Below are 12,143 nucleotides of genomic sequence, written 5' to 3' on the forward strand. Positions count from 1 at the left end.
CCCCCCCCCCCTCTATTTACATGAAATGGTTTGGTCCAAAGCGAACGGCTTGCGGAGTTTGGTAAAGAAATCGCCATAGCGTGCACAAACGCGCAGGAAAGCGAAAGAATCGCAAATTAGTTTTAATTAGTTTTAAAACATAGTTTAACGCCAACATAGCGGCAACATAGTTTGCCAATGTGAAATAAATGAATACGCTCTCAAATGTGCCGTCCGAGGCAGAGTCTGTTCGCCACGTTCGGCACACGTGATAACTCGCTGCTCTCTGATTGGTTGAATCGTTTTTTGGACATAGCTCGGTAACTACTTCTCCGATTAATATGAAACCTTGAAAAGGCACATCCTCGGGTCCCCAGCAATATACCTGGCAAGTTTCAAGTATATCGGACCCGTGGTTGTCGAGAAACAGCGGTCACAGACAAACAAACAAACACACAGACACACAGACACACAGAGATTACTGGAATTATAGATAGATATTAAGTTTTGTGCTTGTAAATATAAGAATGCTGCCCACGGGCTATGTGTTTAGTTTGAAAATTCCGGAAATACTCGAGTAGTTGTGGGCGTGAAACTGTGAGGTAGCTGCTCAACGCAATAGGAGGGACATAACTAGTGCTAAAACTGTCGCACACATGGGTCAAAGTAAATGTTAGGGGGAACCACACCTATGTGTCACATTTAAAAGTAAGGTTAATTTTGCATGTCACTCTCTACCGGTCGTTCCATTGGTGGTTTCGACTCGGGATCGAGTCTGACGAGGGAGGGGTGTAGTGTTGCGGTTTTGAAATAAAGGTTAATTTCCCCTCTTAGTTAGTTACACCACAACATGTAGCCTCGCGATAGTTCAGTTATTTCTTAGTAAATGTAAGCGTAGCCATTTCATGTGTTTAGTTTTGCGTTGAGTAGGCTAGTGAGATTAGGTGTTCTTATGGCGCTTTGGTTTTGGTTTAGCGCTGAAATAACGTGGCAGGCCTGAACAAGTCGACCGAGGCCGAAGGAAGGCAGGGCAGGAGTGGTCGGTAAGCACGAGCCACCAATCAGGGCTCGAGGGGAGTGGCTAACCACGACGACCAGATGCGGGGTTTGGAACAATCAAGTCGGGCTGGGGCGGGGCCATATAACCCTGTTCTGAGCCACCCCACCTCAGATGAGTTCAGATGAGATGAGATGAGAGTTGATTTCCGAAGCAGATGAGTTCCGAGTCAGAGGAGTTGCGCAGTCCTGAGTTCAGTTGAGGAGGAGGATCGAGAACGCGACAGATCAGGAGCACACAAGATCAAGAGAGCGAATGGCACGAGAAGGCAGAACAAATTGAATTGCCTCGTTGTACACGAACTTTGCCCTGTTCCCCGCGCTCTGCGCAATATTAATCGCGCGCTGTAAAGGACGACCCACGCCGGGCCACAGACGCGTGATTTCCCTCCTGCCTGCCTTCGCCTGGATACGTGCCGTGATCGCCAGAGGGCCACGCCGGGTGAACCGTCCCAGAGTGACCGAAGCAGGCGCGTTTGGCATGTGAACATCCTTCCTCCATCTCCCCGTGTATGTGCGTGGGCCTATTGTCTGGGGATAAGTTAAGACTGACGAAGCTCTGCTCTGTGTCCCTTTCCTTCTACGAATCATTGTGCATAGTGTGAATATATCCTGTTCTTTCTTCTGATTTGACCGTCCTGTCTCTTCCATCATTGGCTTCGCATGGTACGAATAAAACCGCTTTAATCGGGTTCCAATAGAAAAGTAACAGCACGAGTCACGTGATACGCATTCCGCTCGGTCGTACTCGATTAAGCAGGAGAACAAATTGATTAAGTGGTCGTACTCGATTAAGCGTGGCTCGTGTGAGGCTCGATCCCCACTCCCATTGTGGCGTGGGTACCAAAGGTACGTGCGAATTTGTCCCGAAACCCTTTTCCATGTTTGCCCGGAAGTGGCGACTCGGTCTCGCGGACCCGAAGACCCAGGGGAAAAAAGGGGTTTAATCTCCCCTTTGTATCGGGAACGGGCTTCCGGGAATCCACAACTATATATATATATATATATATATATATATATATATATATATATATATATATATATATATATATATATATATATATATATATATATATATATACAGTGGAACCTTGACTTACGAGTTTAATTCGTTCTGTGACCGAGCTCGTAACTCAAATTGCTCGTATCTCAAATCAAATTTCCCCATTGAAATGCATTGAAATGCTATTAATCCGTTCCAGCCCGCCAAAAACCACACCAATTTTTTTTTAAATATACAGTATATATAAAAAATATCTCGCGCTTTATATTTCACCTGTATGCAGCATACAAGTTGGCAGGATGGCCTGGACTGGAGGTACGCACACTTGACTCTAAAGTCTAAACTGTCCAGCCTGGGTTTGAATCCCGACCCAGCTATAACCTGTCATGGGTGAATCACAGGCAGGGTGATTCATCAATGTGTGTACCGCTAAACTGGGCGCCCCGTTTGCGTCCCATTAGTTGTTGGATGTTAAGGATCTCACCGTGTTTTCCACAAAGAGAAGGCGAGCTATCGCCGGCACTCTGAACAAGTTGTGGCCTGGCATGCTCTTCTCCTCTGCCGTTATATACGTCCTCCTCGGCACCTCGCTCATGTTTTTCGACGATTGCGTGTTTTATATCCAAGCACAAGTTTTATATAAAACACGACGATTGCGTGTTTTATATCCACAAGTTGTGGCCTGGCATGCTCTTCTCCTCTGCCGTTATATACGTCCTCCTCGACACCTCGCTCATGTTTTTCGACGATTGCGTGTTTTATATCCAAGCACATCATCCTCTTCTTCTTCTCAGGACCGTGTTTTCCACAAAGAGAAGGCGAGCTATCGCCGGCACTCTGAACAAGTTGACGGCAGAGATACTGTACTTGCACGGCAAGATAACCACGTGACCAGAACCCACCTGGTGGCATAAACTCAAAATAACCAACATGCGAAAACAAAAATGCAGCGCTATACGACAGAGATACTGTACTTGCACGGCAAGATAACCACGTGACCAGAACCCACCTGGCGGCGTAAACTCAAAATAACCAACATGCGAAAACAAAAATGCAGCGCTATACGACAGAGATACTGTACTTGCACGGCAAGATAACCATGTGACCGGGTGGCGAAAGCTCGTAACTCGGATCTCGGCTCGCATCTCAAAGCAATAAACCGCCCGAGCGACGGCTCGTATCTCGAAAAACTCGTAAGTTGGGGCACTCGTAAGTCAAGGTTCCACTGTATATATATGTATATGTATATATATACATATATATATATATATATATATATATATATATATATATATATTGTTGTGGGTTTGAGAGTGTACATATAACATCATTAAAGGTTAAAAGGTTTGCCCCCTAGTTAGTCCACAAGCAACACGTAGGCCCATTTAGGATATTAGTTATGTCATAGTATATGTGAGGATAAGGCCATTTCCCTAGTATCATCTGCGTTGTGTAAAATAAATAAGTTTAGGTCCTTTCATTTTGCCTCCACCCTCCAAATCTACCTCGTTGGGCAGAATCCATCCCGTGCCCCATTTTGGCTATTGCACCTCGCATTACGATGCTCCCAAGTCAAATGACACGAGGTAGGCCTGAGAGAGGGAGGAGCGCGGCGTCGAGGGTGAAGCGGGGGAGACAGCAACGGTAAGAGCCATAACCAATCAGGGCTCCAAGGGCATGGCGTGAGGGGCGTGGTAAGGGCATGCCTATATAATCGCACGCACAAAGCCCTTGAACAGGACTGGTTGGAGCGGAGGGCTGTGAGGACTGTCGGAGGACTGAAGCGAAGGACTCCCCTTGTCAGGACTTCTGCGGGAGAGGCGCTTTGCTATTGAACTTGTATTGGGAGCGCCTATGAACTTGTATTGGGAGCGCCTATGAACTTGTATTGGGAGCGCATATAGCGCCTGTTCATCTATTACGTATGCGGCCATGGCCGCAAGTATAACCGCCAAGCCCAGCTTAACATTCACCCCGTAATTGTCCGATACGCGCCAACGACCTGCGGGGAGCTTCTGCCGTCCTGACCATCTTCTTCGCGGTGCGAGTCGGGGGCCAGAGAAAGAGCTGTTGGACATCATCCCTGACCATCAACCTGACCATCTGCAATCCCCGTGTGAGTGTGTCTGAGTGTAAAACGGGCCCGTGTCCTGGGATAAGTATAAGACTGTATAAGGCTGCACTGTGTGTTCTTCTTCTTCCCATTGTACATAGTGTAATAAACCAACTGTTATTCCTTGTTTCTTCCTGATTCGACCGTATCAGTGATTTCCTCCATTGGGTAAGCGTGGCACGATTAGGAACCTCTCGGATCTGGTTTAGACATTGATAACGGCTCGGGTCACGGTTCGCTATCGCCCAGCATTTCCACCTATAACCGTGATTCGGGCGGGGCTTATTTCCTTGCTTCCTCGGCGGCATTGGTACTTAGGGAATAGGAATTCGGCCTCCAACCCTATTTAATGCCACCCGGAAGGAACGTCATAGCCCTGGATCCCGTCGGCTAGTCAAAGACGAGGGGACTAACCCCCCTTGGAATGGGGAAAGGCCGACGCTGAGATCTGCAACAATATATATATATATATATACATATATACAGACTTGGCATTTAATATGGAATATTTTTTTTTTCTTGACTTGGGTTTACTTTCTTAACTCAGTATATCAATCTGGTGAATTTCTTTGACACTTTGGTGATTTATTTGTTAAAAGAACCATGTCACTGATCATCCATGTCACTGAATGTCACAACCATGTCACTGAATTATAGTAGTCATTATTCTACGGCCACGAGTAAAAGCTGAATTATAGTAGTAAGACCTATGTACAGAAGAATAAACTCATTCAAAAAGAACCCGGGCAACGCCGGGTGCATTCAGCTAGTATATCTATCTTTATATGTTTCAAAAGTTGTGGACTGATTATGACAAAACTAGGTTGATGCGTTGGTTATGTGATAACAAACAACCTATCATTCTGTTTGCTAACTCTCCCTCCACACCTTACTTCTCTCTCTCTTTTTCTCCACTGCTCCTCCCCCCTCCCAGCTCTCTCCCGTTGCCCCTCACTCTTCCCCCACTCCTCTTCACTCTCCCACCCCTTTTCTTTCTCTTTTTCTTTCTCTTTCTCTTTCTCTTTCTCTTTCTCTTTCTCTTTCTCTTTCTCTTTCTCTTTCTCTTTCTCTTTCTCTCTCTCTCTCTCCCCATCATTGAAGCGACGGGTGGTATTTTCTATTAAATAATACAATATAATTATTACCATAAGGTAATAATCACAGGTAATTTATGATAATATAAAATAAATGATTATACTGCACCTGTGGAGTATACCTGGTTCCTGCAAGAATATGGAGAAGTTCCTCAAGCAGCAATGTGTCCCAAAAGGTGGATTCACTTGCTCTGATTTTTCGCAATCTGATTATATATACCGTGGGGAAGGAAGGGGGAGGGTAGGGTGGGGCAACGTGGGGAGTGTTGTCAAGAAAACGTTGAGAGGGAGGGAGTGGTGTGGTAAAACCCATCCACATATTTCTGAGATATTCAGAGAAATTACCCCAAGGGGTAAACAACATGTAATTTCCCAGACGTTGAAAAGATATTTTGGAATGGGAAGTGAAACTAGATGTTTTTAAATTACTTTATTTCACTTTTATTATTTTCTAGTCTCGGGCAGGATATCTTATTTTCTAGTTTACTGCTAGAGCACCAGGTATACAAGGTGTTCATAAAGTCAAGGAACACCAGATACATACAGGTGGTCAATAAAGTGAATGTGCAACTTTCGACTTTAATAACTTTGGATGGACACAAGATAGAAGAAAAACTGCAAACGACAAATGAAACTGTAAACAACGTGGAAGGGAATTTCACAACGTTTTGTTAAAGTTCATGTTGTTTTTTATTGGCGCTGAGGAAGCGCCTTTAGCGATTGACTTCCAGCCAGTGTAACGCTAATTCCTGTCACAGGAATTCTGAGATCATATAAGTGGGCGTGGCAGTTCCTGATTGGTTCGTGTTGGGGAACGCCTTCTCGCTGCTGACGTGACGTAAATTCGCGCACGCGCACTGGTGATTGGCGCTGAGGAAGCACCTCTAGCGAATGACTTCCAGCCAGTGTAACGCTAATTCCTGTCACAGGAATTCTGAGATCATATAAGTGGGCGTGGCAGTTCCTGATTGGTTCGTGTTGGGGAACGCCTTCTCGCTGCCGACGTGACGTAAATTCGCGCACGCGCACTGGTGATTGGCGCTGAGGAAGCGCCTCTAGCGAATGACTTCCAGCCAGTGTAACGCTAATTCCTGTCACAGGAATTCTGAGATCATATAAGTGGGCGTCGCAGTTCCTGATTGGTTCGTGTTGGGGAACGCCTTCTCGCTGCCGACGTGACGTAAATTCGCGCACGCGCACTGGTGAAGCTTACTCGATCTTACTCGATCCCATATTACATGTACTTTCATTGCATACAAATTATACTTCCTCCTAGAAATTCCATGCCCGAACCTCAGCGCAATCCAAGAGGATTCACTTGTTGTTGTTGTGTTATTACCTCTGCAATCGAAGATGGAAGGAGGTTTTAATGTTTTCACCCCTTCCTGTCTGTCTGTTTGTTTGTCTGACTGTGAACAGGATATCTCAAAATTTGTGGATGGATTCAGACGAAACGTGGTCGATAGGTTGGGTGTGTGACAAGGACGTCATCCCGGTGTTTCACTGGCATGGTGATTATTCAATTTGCCTCAGGTGGATGTTAAACTGGACGTTACATCTGCCGGAATTAGTAGATCCCTTCATTACAGATTACAGATCAATTACAATTCCAATTACAGATCCCTCCATGGTGTCATTCACGAAGAGTAGGGAAGCTATCCCCGGCATCCTGGCCAAATTCCAAATTCCTGCTTTGACCTACAGGGGCACTGCATCAGCAGCACTGCCTACCCTCTGTCAATGATGCTACTTGCAGCCTTGAGCTGCACAGGTACAAAGAAGACGGCCAGACCCCTATGTATAGTATTTTATTACCTCCACTACCGAAGGTGTACGGACATTATGTTTTCACGTCTAATAGTCTGTATGTGTACAAGATCGGTTCTCCGGGTGAGTGGTACTCTTTAGCCTTGATCGGCGATCTACCAAGGAGAAGGACAACTCTGATCTCAAACCCAGGTGGGTGGTACTCTTTAGCCTTGATTAGCAATCTACCGAGGAGAAGGACAACTCTGATCTCAAACTCAGGTGTGTGGTACTCATTAGCCTTGATCGGCGATCTACCAAGGAGAAGGACAACTCTGATCTCAAACTCAGGTGTGTGGTACTCATTAGCCTTGATCGGCAATCTACCAAGGAGAAGGACAACTCTGATCTCAAACCCGGGTGGGTGCTACTCTTTAGCCTTGATCGGCGATCTACTGAGGAGAAGGACAACTCTGATCTCAAACTCAGGTGTGTGGTACTCATTAGCCTTGATCGGCGATCTACCAAGGAGAAGGACAACTCTGATCTCAAACTCAGGTGTGTGGTACTCATTAGCCTTGATCGGCGATCTACCAAGGAGAAGGACAACTCTGATCTCAAACCCAGGTGGGTGGTACTCTTTAGCCTTGATCGGCGATCTACCGAGGAGAAGGACAACTCTGATCTCAAACTCAGGTGTGTGGTACTCATTAGCCTTGATCGGCGATCCACCGAGGAGAAGGACAACTGTGATCTCAAACCAAGGTGGGTGGTACTCTTTAGCCTTGATCGGTGATCTACCGAGGAGAAGGACAACTCTGATCTCAAACTCAGGTGTGTGTGGTACTCATTAGCCTTGATCGGCGATCTACCAAGGAGAAGGACAACTCTGATCTCAAACCCGGGTGGGTGGTACTCTTTCGCCTTGATTGGCGATCTACCGAGGAGAAGGACAACTCTGATCTCAAACTCAGGTGTGTGTGGTACTCATTAGCCTTGATCGGCGATCTACCAAGGAGAAGGACAACTCTGATCTCAAACCCGGGTGGGTGGTACTCTTCAGCCTTGATCGGCAATCTATCGAAAAATATGGATTGAGACACTTTTGTCTCAAAGCAAACGAGTTTACCCCTCCCAGCCCTTTTTATTCTGTGAAGAGACAACTTTCGATATTTGTCTTGCTTCAATTAAAGGGGCTGATTGTTCTGCTTTTGTTTGTGCAGCCCCCACCTCGAGTGGCCTTGCAGGCTTTGTGGCGGGCAATATCCCATAAAAATAAAAATAAAATCTAAAAAAACAATTGTGAACGGATTCGGACAAAATTTGGTGGACAGGTTGGGTATGTGACAAGGACAAAATGATGTTGCCCGTTGAAAGGCACCACCCACTGGTTGTCAATGACAATTTCTTGTCGTTTCACTCTGAGAGTAGTGGTGAAGCCCCCATCACCTGGCTTTCTTCTTCTGTACAAATGATATCCATCCTGATATGTCTGAGTTTCTGTAAGAAGAGGTCTGGGGTATCGTTTTGTGCATTCTCCTGCTTTCATGCAAGGAGAATGAGTGTTGATGTGACCACAGGGACCATGGAGCATGTGCTTCACCACTACTTTATGCAATACTTTGTCCTCGGTAGGATTTGGAATCTCTGCACTGATATCATCTACCTGAGCTGGACGAATCTTATCCTTAAGCCAGACAAAAATGTGGATGTGTGGCAATCCACGCTTTTGCCATTCAATGGAGTACATGTAACATCTGCAATCTCCAAAAACAGCACCTTTTGTGATGAGATTCATAAGTGAAATAACCTTCTGGCGAAACACTCTGGCAAGAAGATCATGCCTGTCTTGGGCTGTCTGACCAAGCATAAGTTCTGCTGTGATCTCGGGCCATGTCGGATTGCAGGTAAAAGTGATAAACAGATCAGGTCTACCATAGTAGCGAACATAAGTCATGGCATCCTGTGTGTACTCATGCATGTAGCGAGGACCCCCTGTGAAGGAAGAGGGAAGAATAACCAACTGTCCAACATTGGCAGCATGACCATAATTTGCAACAGCATCTCTAAGGTGAACATAGCTTTCCACTCTTAATCTCTTCTGGTTGTGTCTGATGTAGCACAATCGCTCAGACTCAATCTTGGCATACATGGCAACAATGAATTGGTGGAAGAGCTGACCATATCGCAAAATATGACTGTCCATTTGTCTGACCATAATTCGGTAGGAATAGAAGTCATTGGCAGACACTTTTTTTCCATCACGTCTTTGGTATTCAAAGTGATATCCATCCTCACCTTTCCAGAATATGAGAGGATACTGCAAGGCATCATAGGCCTTATTAGTTTCAGAAATACGAATCAGTTTGTCATCTTGCTGTTGGAGAATGATGTCTCGCCGATTGAATATTTGTCCAGATATGAGGACAGCCACATCCGAAACAGTAGGAGCATTAAAGCGCCGTGGATGCTGTTCTGTTGGAGTTCTGTCAGCATGGATGATTACTTTCCAGTTTGGCTGTGTTAGATTATGCAAAGTAGTGCGAAAACTCTTAACATAATTATTATGAGCATGGAGCATCTGCTGAAGGGCCAGCACAATTTCCTCTCTGACAGTTGTAATACTGACAGTTGCTGTACCTGCTGCTGCTGCTCATCACCCAGGAAATAAATTTGAAGAAACGTTGGGTCTTCATTAGGTAAGGGCAAAAGCAAACCAGCCAAATGGTAAACCTGTCCCTGAACCCTAAAAGTTGGCATCCATCCTTGTTGCTGCACAATGCTTGAAGTACCAAATGAGGTCATTTGTAAGCAGGAGTTGTACTTTCGTATGTTTGCCAAGAAATGGTGTGAGTCTCTGTTGCTGCAAGCTAAAAGTGACTTTAGTGGTTCAGGTGGTTCTGTGAGGGGTGGGAGAAGCACTTTGCCTCCAGCACAACACATTCCAGGTGATTCAGCCTTCCACTTCTTTGCTCTACAGTGTTTACAGATGACATACATTCCACCTATGTGAACAATACAATCACCTTCATAGTTGATGGAGGAGTCATATTGAAAGGCAGCAAGCCTCTTGTTCTGCCACTTGCTTGCTCTCACTGCTGTCTGCCTGGTGCGGTGTGCATTAAGTCGTGCTCTTGTCTGGACCGGACTTTCTGCTGCCCTGGCTGCTGACTGTCTGGCTAAATCAGCTGCTTTTCTAGAAGTTGTCTTGGCCAGAGTTTCTGCAGCCCTGAGTGCTGTCTGCCTGGTCTGCTGTTGAGCAGGAGTTTGAGCTGATCTCAGTTGTGCCTGTCTCTGCTGTGCAGCAATTCGCGCTTGAGTTTGAGCTGATCTCAGTTGTGCCTGTCTGGCGCGCTGGGCTGCAAGTCGAGCTTCTCTCTCTGTTGAGGACTCTCTTTGTCTCTTTTGTTACTCCCGCCAGGGAGTAATGCATTCGATCGTGTGTGTGTGTGTGTGTGTGTGTGTGTGTGTGTGTGTGTGTGTGTGTGTGTGTGTGTGTGTGTGTGTGTGTGTGTGTGTGTGTGTGTGTGTGTGTTCGTGTGTTTGTGAACAAGATATCTGGAAAAGTTCTGAACGGATTTGGATGAAAGTTGGTGGGATGATTGCCCTTGGGATAAGGAAGAATTGTTTAGTTTTTGGTGAAGCTCAGGATATTATTCTGGATCCAGGAATTTTTTGAAGGATTGTTTACCATTGGAAGATAGGGCTCGTTTTTTTTCAACATTATCTTCTATATATTCTATATTTAACATTGTGATATGAAAATAGTTTTCATATTTGTTGTAAATGTAGTTTAAACTTGTGGTTATGCGTTAGAGCGGTGTATTTTGTTAGCAGCGTCGTCTTCAAGGTTCTTTTTTTAATAATAAAGACATATTCTGTCATTTTAAAACCACCAAAGTGTGTATTACGTTTCCCCGTTTCATAAAATGTATCGTTTGATACGTATAATGCTTTAAAACTGTTTTTTTTTTTTTCTTACCTCAGAAGAGATATCAACATTTACCTCAGCGAATGTCAATCACGGTGTCAGTATTTGATGAACTTATAAAGACGTAGGTGACTTATAAGTGTGACCAGCATGTGCACGGGATTCTTCCCAGAAGAATGAGTGGTCGCATAGCTTGTACGACTTAAAATGAGCGAGTTTTGTTTTCACGTTTGGGCCAGTTTTACATGTTGTATCCCTAAGGAATGAAACGTACGTTTTTCCTGGCTTACAATTTTATTTGAAGTCACTCATGCCTCAAAATACACTCACTTATATACTAGTACCGACTGCAAAGCCGCAATGAGCCGGTGAAGCCAAAACCTCTCGCCACTATTTTACCCATCACCATGGCATCAGTAGGTTAGGTAGTTGGTAGGTAGGTAGGTAGTTGGTAGTAGGTAGGTGTAGTAGGTACCGTACCTGGTAAGACTTGGTAAAAGAGAAGAGCAGACAGTCCTCCCCAATAACTGCATACCTCTTGCCACTATTTTACCCATCACCATGGCATCAGTAGGTTAGGTAGTTGGTAGTAGGTAGGTAGGTAGTTGGTAGTAGGTAGGTGTAGTAGGTACCGTACCTGGTAAGACTTGGTAAAAGAGAAGAGCAGACAGTCCTCCCCGATGGCAATACCTGCATACAATACAATAAATGTCACAAGAAGCTTAAGGAAGTAACTATACGATGTGCTAGCTTAAGGCCTATTTTTAACTGGGCTTAACATACGTTTTCACAGTAAGTGTGTAGTCTTCTAACTTCAGTCGGTCAGGCACCAGGGCTGGTTCTCTGACTCTCCGGGCACGGCAGCTTCGTCCACCAGAAGACGTTAGCTTGCAGTGATTAATTCGGTGAATTCCATCTCAACTTCAGATATTTCCGGCCGTGAAAAACGATCCGTATTTCTAAACTAAATATGTAAACCGCTTATACCATATTTCTGGGCGTGAAAAACTATCCCGTACGGCCGCGAGATTTCTAAAAAATAATTCTTCGTCAATTTTAGAATATTTGACGCCGTTTTCACCGTCCGAAACGCGTAATAATATTTTTTCAAATGCTCAAATCTCATTGGTTCTGGTGCTTGATGACGATTTTCGTTGAAGATAACGAGGTTGGTCTTAACTTATTTTAATTACTGACAGGTTTCGTTAGATTATGAATCAA

The 12,143-nt window shown here is 45.0% G+C and overlaps 1 protein-coding gene across 5 annotated transcripts in view; it reads right to left on the reverse strand.

The window, feature by feature from the left end:
• The window catches only part of LOC137417176 (uncharacterized), an 82,210-nt gene extending 70,286 nt beyond the window's left edge, over window positions 1–11,924 (reverse strand). The window contains exons 1-2 of one of the 5 annotated variants that reach the window (XM_078770485.1): window positions 11,706–11,924; window positions 11,403–11,612 (exon numbers count right to left, since the gene is read on the reverse strand). The gene's annotated coding sequence lies outside the window, so the exon portion shown is untranslated. Of the gene's footprint in view, window positions 1–5,354; window positions 5,460–11,402; window positions 11,613–11,705 lie in introns of those variants that run through there. The other 4 variants (XM_078770487.1, XM_078770489.1, XM_078770488.1 and 1 more) reach the window with 4 other exon arrangements.
• Between the last annotated feature and the right edge of the window lie 219 nt (window positions 11,925–12,143).

Source organism: Myxine glutinosa, chromosome 1 (assembly GCF_964187855.1).
Source record: "Myxine glutinosa chromosome 1, kmMyxGlut1.1, whole genome shotgun sequence".
In the NCBI taxonomy this organism is placed as follows: Eukaryota; Metazoa; Chordata; class Myxini; order Myxiniformes; family Myxinidae; genus Myxine; species Myxine glutinosa.